Here is a 12,361-nt window from a genome sequence, read left to right as displayed (position 1 = left end):
AAAGGTTCTTTGTAGTACATATGTGCACTACTTAATCTCTGGCATTTGTGTTTGCAAGTTAACATGCTGTCTACTGCATTTGAACAGCTGTAACATATGTGATAAGATTTCTTAATAAGTCATTTTCTTGAGCAGTGGAGATATGAGTCTGAAGAGTAGTGTTCCCAGCTTGTTAAGTTGTGCTTTTAGACCCTTGGGTTTTAGATATAATCAATTGCCTGTAATTCTCTGTTTGAGAAAGGCAGTGAAGATAGCATTATAGCCTGTTTTGGGACTAACAATGATTCCATGGCATTTTTCAATGTGCAAAAAAAAGGAATGTTTGCAAGTGTGTCCAGTTGGCCAAATTCTCATAAAATTGTCTAACCCAAAGAAAACACTTAAAATGAAAATTTATTCATGATAAATAGCCTTTTGAGCCCAAGGTGACTTAATCAATAGTCAAATCAATTGCTGCCCCACATCATGAAATTGTTATAATATTCTACATGTAGAATATATAAGGGGTTTTTTTTAATAATCATCCACAAGAGATTGTTGGTACTGATTGTTCCCACAGCCAATGAAAGTCTTTTTGTTCTTTTATTGTATGTTTGTTGACAGTTGTGATCAACACAGAATGAACTACTTTACAGTTTTATTACTTTCAAAATACAAATTTGAATGCTGTGGATTCAGATGTATAAAAGAGATAAAATTACAGACAGCTCTGAATGGCAGTTACATATCAAACCTCATGGGGGTTTGACAGGCAACGAATATCGTTATTAGACGCTTTTTCCATAATTGCTGACATTTATCCAGTGTTTCACAGTATTTGCTAATGTATTAATGCAGTCAATCTCTGAGAGGCTGCACATGCCTTTTTAGCCCTGGCTTTTATGGGATTCTGAAATTCATAGACCCACAGATACTTATTCCCTGCTGGTTGCCGTAGTGACAGAGCTCAGAGATAAGCCAAGACAGAGCCCTTTTGTGATTGCTTTTCAGGTGACATTCAGCGGCAGCTTGAGTAGAGTGTCCTTTTATAGTTCCTGTAATTCAGAAAATGATAACAGCTTTTTGCTGCTTAGAAGAGAAGTCTGTGGACTGCTCCCAGTGGGATTTCGGTTTGCTGTGCCACTTCATACCAACACCAGCCTGATAAAGTTCTTATTATTGTGGAGATTTCAAAGTGCAAGGGGACTGAATTAATTATGATAGGTTAGAAAATACAGGACTGATACTACAAGTAAAACTTGAAGAACCAATACATGTTCACCAACCATATGTAACAGATTAATTTGGACATTTTAAGCTATTAGTAGTGATATAGTTAGGTGCTTGCTTAATAAGTAAATAGGCCTGACTTTTAAATTGCTGGTGAACCATGCTAGCTGTTCCATCTCAAAGTTTAGAAGTTACCTTTGTGTGTATCATTTACTTATTTGAAACTATTGCTGCAACATTTTATTCAGATGCAGATAGCTTTATTTGGATACTTCCTTAGAGTTATTATAACTCTTCAGTATTCTCAAAAATAGAATAATTTAAAATTAGTGTTTTGTAAATAGCAGCTTATAAAGTGCTTCAAATTCAGAAGAAAATACTGGGATGATGGACCACAGTGGGGCAGGGGTAGGTCAGTTCAAGAAACAACTGGAGAAAATAGAATCTTACCTGGAAATAACATAGATGTCCTAAGAAGCCATGTTCTTCCCCTAGACTCTTAAAGCTAGGAGAGTTAATAGTCTTAATTCTGGAAGATGGGAGAACTCCCTTAACAATAGGTAAGTATGGGAAACCTTGAGAGCTGAAAACCACTCTCTGTGTAGTTGATGTTATTGAAAAGAGGCCCCCAAAAAAAGAACACCAAAAAGAAGCAGGAACACTAACCCACATTAAACCATGCAAATCTGAAGGGAGATATGAAGTACTTAACTATCTTACCCCTAAAATTTAAATGTAATTCACAGTTAAACAGGAAGCAAACAGAATGAGCTGAATACAGAAGTAACTTGAGAATCAGAAGAGATGAAAAAGAGTAGATGTGTTCCCTGATTTCTAAATTGCTGGTGACCCACACTATATGAACAAGCATATGGACAGCATATAAGTAAAGGCTCAGAAGAGAAATTTGGCCTGAAAATTTTAATTGGTTGTCTTGGATTAGGTGTGCAGTTGAAAAGCTGGAGATATGAATTGTGTTACTTGTTTCTAACCTTTCAGTCTCATTCAGAGCAGATGTAAATGCTCATAAAATTCAAATATTTATAATTCAGACAAAAAAAGGGTAACCTTCAGACTAGTGACAAACAAATATGATATTTTCAAACAATATTTAGTAGACCTTTATTAACACTGTGTTATCTCACAGTATTCATTGCCTCCCTTACGATAGGAAGTAAGAGGTTAAATTAATCATCAGTTATCTGCTTTGATATATAAGTAAGAGAAGGAGAGGAGATTTGTTAAGTGTTGTATTTTTATATGATGTGCTTTTCTGTGCTGTGGTTATCCACTGAGTCTCTCTAAAAATTGAGTTATCTACTGAGAAGGTCTTTAAGACCATATCATTCCCACAGTGTTTTAGAACTGATAAATATCAGTTTATAAATTGTCACTAAAACAAAACAACAATATGAGCAAGCTTCTTGAAATTGAAACCTATAGGATAAGGAAAAAGGGCATGTTGTCTCTCAAAAAATGTTGACTCCATGTTAAAAAATCATCATAATATTCAGGGAATTGCGACCCAGGAATCCCACTCCTATGAATTTACCCTAAGAATGCAGGAGCCCGGTTTCAAAAAGACATATGCACCCCTATGTTTATTGCAGCACTATTTACAATACCCAAGAAATGGAAGCAACCTAAGTGTCTATCAGTAGATGAATGGATAAAGAAGATGTTGTACATAAATCAAATATTATTCAGCCATAAGAAGAAAACAAATCCTACCATTTGCAACAACATGGATGGAGCTAGAGGGTATTATGGTCAGTGAAATAAGCCAGGAGAAGAAAGACAAGTACCAAATGATTTCACTCATCTGTAGAATATAAGAACAAAGAAAAAACTGAAGGAACAGAACAACAGTAGACTCAAAGAAACCAAGAGTGGACTAAGTTACCAAAGGGAAAAGGACTGGGGAGGATGGGTGGGAAGGGAGGGGTAAGGGGAATAAGGGGCATTATGATTAGCATACATAATGTAGGGGGAGCACGGGGAAGGCAGTATAGCACCGAGAAGACAAGTAGTGAGTCTATAGCATCTTACTAGGCTGATGGACAGTGACTGTAATGGTGTATGTGATGGGGACTTGATAATGGGGGGAACTTAGTAACCACAATGTTGCTCATGTAATTGTATATTAATGATACAAAAAAAAAGTAATAAGAAAATATTCAGGGAATTGGTTCTTTTTATTAACATGATGGTTTAATCCCTGAGTTCAGAAACCCAAAAATTTCATCATGATGTTTATATATTTTCAGATGATTGTAAACTCAAAAATAGTTTAATGAAAATAAGCATTTTGTAGTGTGACATCAACAGTTTCATAGTGAGCACTAAAATAACTTTTAAAAATTGAAGTTTAATTATTTTAGTACAAAATATGTTACAACCAAATATGGGATACTTTTGTGAATTGACCCCAGGATGTAAAAAAAAAATCCTTGGTGAAATTTAACCATTTCTCTTGACCTCTATAATTATTATTTTTGTTATTAATAGTAACAGTAATAACAGGAACAATATCCATTTATCCTTTGTTCTAAGCACTTTGCTGGGCTTTATATGTTGTATCCCTAATCCTTGCAGTGATTAATCCTGAAAGGTAGGTTATCATCCCCATATTTACACGTGAAGGAACTGAGGCTTCAAGTGGTTTAGTAACTTGCCCAACAACACATAGATAAGAGGTAGTGAAAAGGGGATCTTGGCCCAGGTTTGATTCAAAAGGCCATCTCTTTCCACTTTACCATAAATGATTTTTCTTCTGAGCTGTAAACCTCAAATTCTTATTTTTTCTTCCCTAGCATAGTTCCCCAACTTCACCTATTATTAACACTCAGATATTTTTCTTAAAGAATCTGTCTTGTCTCCGTAAGATTGGTCCCTTTGCCTTATGCTCATCTTAGGCCTGTCTCTCTGGGAATAATGATAACATTATATAGCACTTAAAAAATACTATACACAAGGCATAGTCTTAGCAATATATGTATAATAATACAATTCAGTCTTTCTAACAACCCTATGAGGAAGTTATTGTTTGACCCATTTTACACATGAGCAAACTGAGTCATATTCATATGACATCATAATTAATAAGTGCAGTATTATTTGAATCCAAGCAGAATAGACTTCATGGCCTTATTACACCACATGTCTCTCATTATAGCAAAGGAAGATCAATGATAGGATGGATATCTGTGAAAGGCTATCTGTCTGTATGTTCTTCACTATGCTTTAGTTTTCACTGTGGAACAACTCAAGGATGAGAATGCCACATTCATGGTAGCCATAATTCCACTTTCATGGAATGTGAGATGGAAAGGGAAACTAGATCTTTCTATTCATGTAAAGTGTGACCACTGTGTATACTATGTCTGCCAATTTTCTTTTGCTTTTAGTTTCATTGGTCTACAGACAGTTGGCAAGTTTAATTACTCATAAGCTTTTAAAATCCAAATAAAAGATCATCATTCTAGCCCTTTTCATCTCTAAAGCTATTAGCTGAGGGTTTACCAATTGATCCATAAAATTCCCGAAGTGATATTAAATGTTATCACATGGAAGATACTATGGCTAGTTATTTAAAAACTTGTCCAAGTCCACAGACAGGATTAAAACCTGGAAGCTCCTTTGCCCTGAACATTTGAATACTGCCACTAGCCTAGTCACACTTTCAATCAGATAACTGTGTACAGAAAAAGAACACTGGATTTAGAGGTCAGAAAATGTTGTTTCTAGTCCAAGCTGAGTAAGATTATCTCTTTACCTATGCTCTGTATCTCATCTCCTTCTGTATTCTCAGACCTATACATTATCAATTATCTCTTCTTGAGTATTTTAACTAACCTCATTGTACTAGATAGTCTATCTACATTTAAACATGAAAAGCCTCACATCTTAAAAGAAACACAAACATGCACACCATAAAAACAAAGACAAAATAATCTTAACTGGCTTTAGCTACTACTGTCTCTTCTTGCAACCAAAATTCAAAAAGTGTTAAGTAGAGTTACCACCTCCATTTTTTTGTCAACCACTAATTCCTCAACTAACAACTCTGGGACCTTCAACCGATTTCTCCACAGAATAACTTTTCCACCAATGACTGCCATGTTTGTAAACCAAATAGGCCTTTTACTCCTTATTGTACTTAACTTTGTAGCAGTATTAAAACAAAACAAAACAAAACTTTTTATTGCAATACATTCAGAAAAGTATAGAAATCATAAATGCAGAGCTTGATGAGTTTTCATAAAGTAAATATCCCCATATAACCAGCATCCAGATTGAGGAAGAAAACATTTCCATCATCCCAGAAGCCCCTCTTATGCCCCCTTCATCTAAGTGATAAAACAGTGAATGGAATTATATAGTATGCACTATTTGTCTCATTCCTTCCTTCACTCTCTCCCCTCCTTCCTTGCTTTTCAACCTTATGTTTATGAGATTGACCCATATTCTTATATGTATTTACAATTCATTCATTCTCATTGCTTCATAATATTTTATTATGTGGATGGATATTCCACATGACTAATCTATTCTATTGTTTATGGGACAGGCATTTGGGTATTTTCACTGCTGCGCTATATAGAGAAAAGAGTTACAATGCATCTGACTTTGGTTCTTTAGGATTCTTATTGAATCATTAAGAAAAACTTAGCCGTCTGATGTTTTATTGAGTATCTGCTTACTCTACAGACTTAAGTTTTACTTTGAGGTCTTATAAGGAGAACAAGGTGAACACATATGAAAAGATAATGCTGGTGTTATGAACCTGTCATACAAAGAATGACCCTAATAAATGTTGAAGGAATAAAACCATCTGTTTTTCAGTTTTCAAGTCATTTCACTTAGACTAATTCATTTTTCTTTCATAATCTTTTTAATCATACAGAGGAGGGTTTTTTTTCTCTCTCTTACAAATAAACAGAAGTTTGGAGGTAAATAACTTTGACAAGAACTCTAGAAGGTTAGAAGATTTTGTAGTGTGGACTAGAACCCCATTCTCTGACTTGTCTACCAGAATGCTTTCCGTGGAACCACATGGCCTTTTGGTTGATTATACCAACACAAAAAAAAATGCCGTTTTTGCTTTGATCTGTGAAAATTTTTTAACCTGGGCCAATTCTTGAAAATTTCCAAACTACAGTTGAAATAGAACATTGTCCCTCAAATGCCACAGTTAAAATGAATAAATGAATATGATTTAGCCAAGTTGTCAAGTGTTCTTTACTTGGTTCTGACTGGTCCAAACTTGGTATGTTATTGAGTAGGTTAGTTGATGCTTGAGGCTCTGAGAGGTGAAACTCAGATAAAGTTCAGTGTAGTTGGGAGATGGTGAGAGCAGCAGGGGTCATGGTGTAGGAGAAGATGAAATTAATAAGCCTAGGGTGTGGAGAACTAGGATATAACATGGAGTTACCAAGTCTAGGATGATGAGGGAAGAACCAGGTCTTAGAAGAGGATTTGAGGAATAAGGATAAAGTCCAGAAGAATCTCCAGGATGCCGCCCAGTTGTGGCTACCATTGCTTCTAGATATATACAGCTGTACTCTTAAAAGTTCTCTGGGAGACCTAGAATCCCCGTCCTCTCCGAATCCTCATGGACATCCCACTCTAGTAGAGAGTTGATTACTGCCTCTTGCCCCTCATCTGCCTATGTGTGTCCAAAATGTCAGCATGCTGGTTCTTAAGCTCTGGGGAACCAACCTTGATGAATGCCTCCTGAGTTGGCAAAGCAAGAGAATGCTTTCATTGTCCTCCTTTCCTAGCAGATTTCACCTAAGATTGGTTATAGCATGGTATTTTTTTCCCCTAGGCCATAACTGAATAAAGGTTTTAGTGTTAGGAAATTGAAGAAGGTCAAGTTTGGATAATGTTCTGTCAAATAGGTTTGAATGCCATTGAGCTTGAAAAGAGTTCATAGGACATCATTTAGGAAGCTCTTTGATTAAGTGGTGATGAAATGTGTATCTTGAATAACAGAGCGTAGAGAAAGAGTGTAGTACATTGAAACCTATAGGCTCATCTCATAGTCCCCCCTCCAATTTGCCTCCTCTTTGATCTTGGGCAAGTCATATAAGTCCTCTGGACTTTGGTTTTCTTAGCTGTTATATTAGAAAATATACATGTGACCATGCAACAGAAGATCTTAAAGTAGCTTTAGACAGATTTGATAATTTTGCTAAGCCCATGTTTCCTCATCTGTCATATGGAAATATTAGCAGGTTTGGGATTAAATGAGTTAATGGGTATGGATTGCCTGCTTTAGCTTTTTTTCATATGGTGGACAGATACAGATTCTGAAGTCAGAGCAACTTTAATTAGAATTAAAGCTCAGCTCCACTAAAAGCAAATAGTCTCTTGGGACTTCTGTTTCAGGAAACAGAGGTAATAAACCTACTTCATACAACCCTTATATGCAGAGTAGGTGCTCATTAAATAATGGAATCCTCTCACTTTCTTTCCACCATCTTCTCCATCCCCAACTCCAAGGTTTCTCCTAACTCTAAAATTCTCTGATTCTATATAATTCTAATACATAAGTCTTTGGTATATGAAATGGATAAACTAAAAATAGATAAACTTCAAATAATACACAACTCCCGAATGACAGCCTTACTAGTGTCCTTTAAGAAATACAGCTTTCTTTAATTCTCCAAATTATTTCTTGCTCTCATTGTGCTGAGAGATCTGCATAGGTTTTGTTTTTGAAGGAATATTTCTAACATTATTACTATATGTTGATCAGAATAATGTATAAAATGATTTATTCTTGGCCTCTGGAAAAAAAATGTCACTTTTCATTTTTGTTTTACTCATATTAAAGATTCTTTTTTTTTTTTAACTATAGCACTTTTCAGTAAATTTACTCAGCTCAAAGTAAAGATTTAGTTTTTTGAACAATACGACTTATAATTAGCACATAAAAATGACAACTGCCTATTTGGAGAGTTAACATTTTAACACAGCTCTCATTTTATCTATACTGTTTTTTTGGGAATTGACATATATAAGGACTGTAGGTATGAATCTGCCCACAAAGACATACTTGACTCATGAATGGGGCATTTTTTTGTTGTGTGTCAAAATATATATATATTTTTTTTCTTTTTGAGAGGGCATCTCTCATATTTATTGATCATATGGTTGTTAACAACAATAAAATTCTGTGTAGGGGACTCAATGCACTATCATTAATCAACCCCAAGCCTAATTCTCAACAGTCTCCAATCTTCTGAAGCATAATAAACAAGTTTTTATATGGTGAACAAGTTCGTACATAGTGAATAAGTTCTTACATGGTGAACAGTGCAAGGGCAGTCATCACAGAAACTTTCGGTTTTGATCACGCATCATGAACTATAAACAATCAGGTCAATTATGATTATTCGTTTGATTTTTATACTTGATTTATATGTGAATCCCACATTTCTCCCTTATTATTCAAGGTTAGCCTCTTTAGTACCTTACTGCCTAACTTAGCTTGCTTATTGAGCTGTTATATTCACTGGAGATTCTTTTCTTCTCTCCCTTCTTATTCCTCCTCCTCCATACTTCATATGTTGTGTGTTCTGTTCTGCACTCTTTTTAGGAGTGCTCCCATCTAGAGCAGTCCTTGTAAGATGCCCTGTAGAGGTGCTTTGTGGGAGGCAAATTCCCTCAACTTTTGCTTGTCTGGGAATTGTTTAATCCCTCCATCATATTTAAATGATAATCGTGCTGGATACAGTATCCTTGGTTCAAGGCCCTTCTGTTTCATTGCATTAAATATATCATGCCATTCTCTTCTGGCCTGTAAGGTTTGTCGAGAACCTGATGGGTTTTCCTTTATAGGTGACCTTTTTCTCTAGCTGCCTTTAAAACTCTTTCCTTGTCCTTGATCTTTGCCATTTTAATTACTATGTGTCTTGGTGTTGTCCTCCTTGGGTCCTTTCTGTTGGGAGTTCTGTGTATTTCCGTGATCTGTTCGGTTATTTCCTCCCCCAGTTTGGGGAAGTTTTCAGCAATTATTTCTTCAAAGACACTTTCTATCCCTTTTTCTCTCTCTTCTTCTTCTGGTACCCCTATAATACGGATATTGTTCCTTTTGGATTGGTCACACAGTTCTCTTAATATTGTTTCATTCCTGGAGATCCTTTTATCTCTCTCTGTGTCAGCTTCTATGCGTTCCTGTTCTCTGGTTTCTATTCCATCAATGGCCTCTTGCATCTTATCCATTCTGTTCATAAATCCTTCCAGAGTTTGTTTCACTTCTGTAATCTCTTTCCGGGCATCTGTAATCTCCCTCCGGACTTCATCCCTTAGCTCTTGTATATTTCTCTGCATCTCCATCAGCATGTTTATGATTTTTATTTTGAATTCTTTTTCAGGAAGACTGGTTAGGTCTGTCTCCTTCTCAGGTGTTAACGCTGTGATCTTTGTCTGCCTGTAATTTTGCCTTTTCATGGTGATAGAGATAGTTTGCAGAGCTGGCATGAGTGACGGCTGGAAGAACTTTCCTTCTTGTTGGTTTGTGGCCTTCCTCTCCTGGGAGAACCGCGACCTCTAATGGCTTGTGCTGGGCAGCTGCGTGCAGACAGGGCTTCTGATTCTTGCCCGGCTGCTATGGAGTTTATCTCCACTGTTGCTGTGGGCGTGGCTTGCCTTGGGCTGCTGCTATGATATGGTGGAACAGCATTTGAGGTGGAGCGGCCGGGAGGCTATTTATCTCCGTGAGGGGCCTCCGTGCTCCTTGCTGCCCAGGGGGTTAGAGTGCCCAGAGACCCCCAGATTCCCTGCCTCTGGACTAAGTGTCCCGGGACGCTTCTGTCTGGTTTTGGGGTCCCTGTCCCTTTAAGACTTCCAAAAAGCACTCAACAAAAAAAAAAAAAAAAAAAAAAAAATGCTGCTCACTTTTCTTTGTCCCCAGGCGCCGGCCTCAGGGATCTGCTCACAGGTCTTGCTGTCCTGTTTCCCTAGTATCCAGGACCCCGCGCATGCACTGTGTCTGTGCTCTGGTCCGGATGGCTGGGGCTGGGTGTTTAGCAATCCTGGGCTCCCTCTCCCTGCCCGCTCCGACTCCTCTCCTCCCACCAGGAGCTGTGGGGAGGGGCACTCAGGTCCCGCCGGGCTGGGGCTTGTATCTTACCCCCTTCGCGAGGTGCTGGGTTCTCGCAGGTGTGGATGTGGTCTGGATGTTGTCCTGTGTCCTCTGGTCTCTATTCTAGGAAGAGTTGTTCCTTTGTTATATTTTCGTAAATATATGTGGTTTGGGGAGGAGATTTCCGCTGCTCTACTCATGCTGCCATCTTGGCTCCATACCCAAAATATTTTTTTTAAGACATTTGAGTGTTTTCCAATTTTTTTAATGCAGAAGATTAATCTTGGTTTGTGTGTATGTGTGTATACTTACAAGAATCATTGAACCAATAAGTAAACATAAACATGTATAGAGCAAGGTTACTTTCTGTTTCTTATAGTTAACTGAGTGTGAGTCCAAAAAAATATAATAGTAAAATAATACTGGCATTGTATTATTCTTATGTAAGACATTATGTTAAGATGTGTTATTTTTATGTGCAGGATACATTACTGGATAATCTCTATACCAATCTGAAAATTTTCTTTATTAGCTATATTATTATGCGTCCTCATAAATTTGTAAGATACTACAAATTTTACAAAATGGAGTTGAAATGACGTTTGAATTACTGTAATTTGCTATCCAAAGAGTCCACAGAGATGAAGTACATTAGAATGTAAAGATAATTAAAATATTAAATACTAAATGAAACTAATGTGCCTTTATCAAAAAATGAAAATATTTAAGTTCAAATTATGTTGATACTGAATTTGAGTGGTCTATATTTTGCTTATTTTGACTGATGGTTTCAAGTTTTCAGTGACTGCTGAGTTAAATTTCACCTGCCATCTTACGTTGGAATCCTTTTGAAGCTTATACTTTTCACAGAGATCCTAAAGTCAGTCAGACAGTGATCTGATACTATTTTTTAGTGTTTCTCATCACACTCTGGAGTATTTTGCAAGCCTTTTTTTAACCCCGTAGGTAGGTTATGTACTTCTCTAGAAAATTACAAGTATCTTTCATGTTTTATCTTGGCAAGGAAAGTAGGGAACATGCCTGTTTAAATTAAAGCAAACATTTATTACATGACTGGCCTATCAAAACCAACCTGCTATGCTCTATGGAGGTCTCAAGAACCTTAGGGTCCAATCCCAAAACTGAGACATAGGCAAAATTGAAAGAGCCACAGGCCAAGAATTGTAGAGGTTCACAGTAAGAATGTGGTATTTGAGCTGGAGAAAAATTACTTCACAAGGATGGGCCAGGCCTGGAATGACTAGCCAAATGAAATTCTTTTTACTAGTTTCTAGATAGCACCCATTTATCCTACTATGCCTAACTTGGTATAGTTAATTCAGACTCTTTATTTTTCCCAGGAGGAAAAGCCATGGCAAGATGCCCAGTAGACTGTGTCCACATGGTGAGACCAAAGCTGTTAGCATAAGTGCCTGAGTTTTGCCAAGGAAAGACATGCTGCTGGAAAAATATCCGGAGCGCCTGTTTGCTATCCAAAGAGTTCCACAGTGCTATGGGGTAAATGGCATCCCACTAGTGACTAGGCATGTGCCAAATGGCTGGTTGGTACTCTTTGTGCATACAAAACAGGCTTGAGATGTATCCTTGCATATTTGAAGGTTCTGTGGTTTGATGAGCTAAAGTCACCACTGATTAATACAGTATCTCTAAAAAATGAGGTTTTACCACTAACAGAACCTCTTTATCAAACTTGTAATAAGGAGCCAGTTTGAGGTAAAAGTACCAACCAAAGGTTTTGTTCTGATTCTCTGTGAATATGTTGTGGTTATAGAATAAGACAAAGGGTTTGTTTCAGTAAGTCCTGGATTCTTAAAATTGAAATTTCCTGTGTTGACTTCATATTCTTTTGTTAATAAATGACTTCCTAAGTGTTAGAAAAAATGAAGAAAATATCTTGAGGAGCTTTTTTTGTTTGTTTCTTTTGCATAAGGTAACCCTATATTTTGGTTTGAGAAAAATTCTGCATTTATTATACCAGTCATGTATTTGGTGGTTTTGAAATTGGTGAAACTGTTAAGATACTGAAATTATTTTGCC

General features: G+C 36.8%; 1 protein-coding gene across 2 annotated transcripts in view; it reads left to right on the top strand.

Annotated features, from left to right (window-relative positions):
- FAF1 (Fas associated factor 1) overlaps positions 1–12,361 on the top strand; it is a 566,821-nt gene that overhangs the window by 348,509 nt on the left and 205,951 nt on the right. The window lies entirely within an intron of this gene.

This window comes from Manis javanica, chromosome 4, assembly GCF_040802235.1.
Source record: "Manis javanica isolate MJ-LG chromosome 4, MJ_LKY, whole genome shotgun sequence".
In the NCBI taxonomy this organism is placed as follows: domain Eukaryota; kingdom Metazoa; phylum Chordata; class Mammalia; order Pholidota; family Manidae; genus Manis; species Manis javanica.
This window is presented reverse-complemented; position numbering and strand designations above follow the sequence as displayed.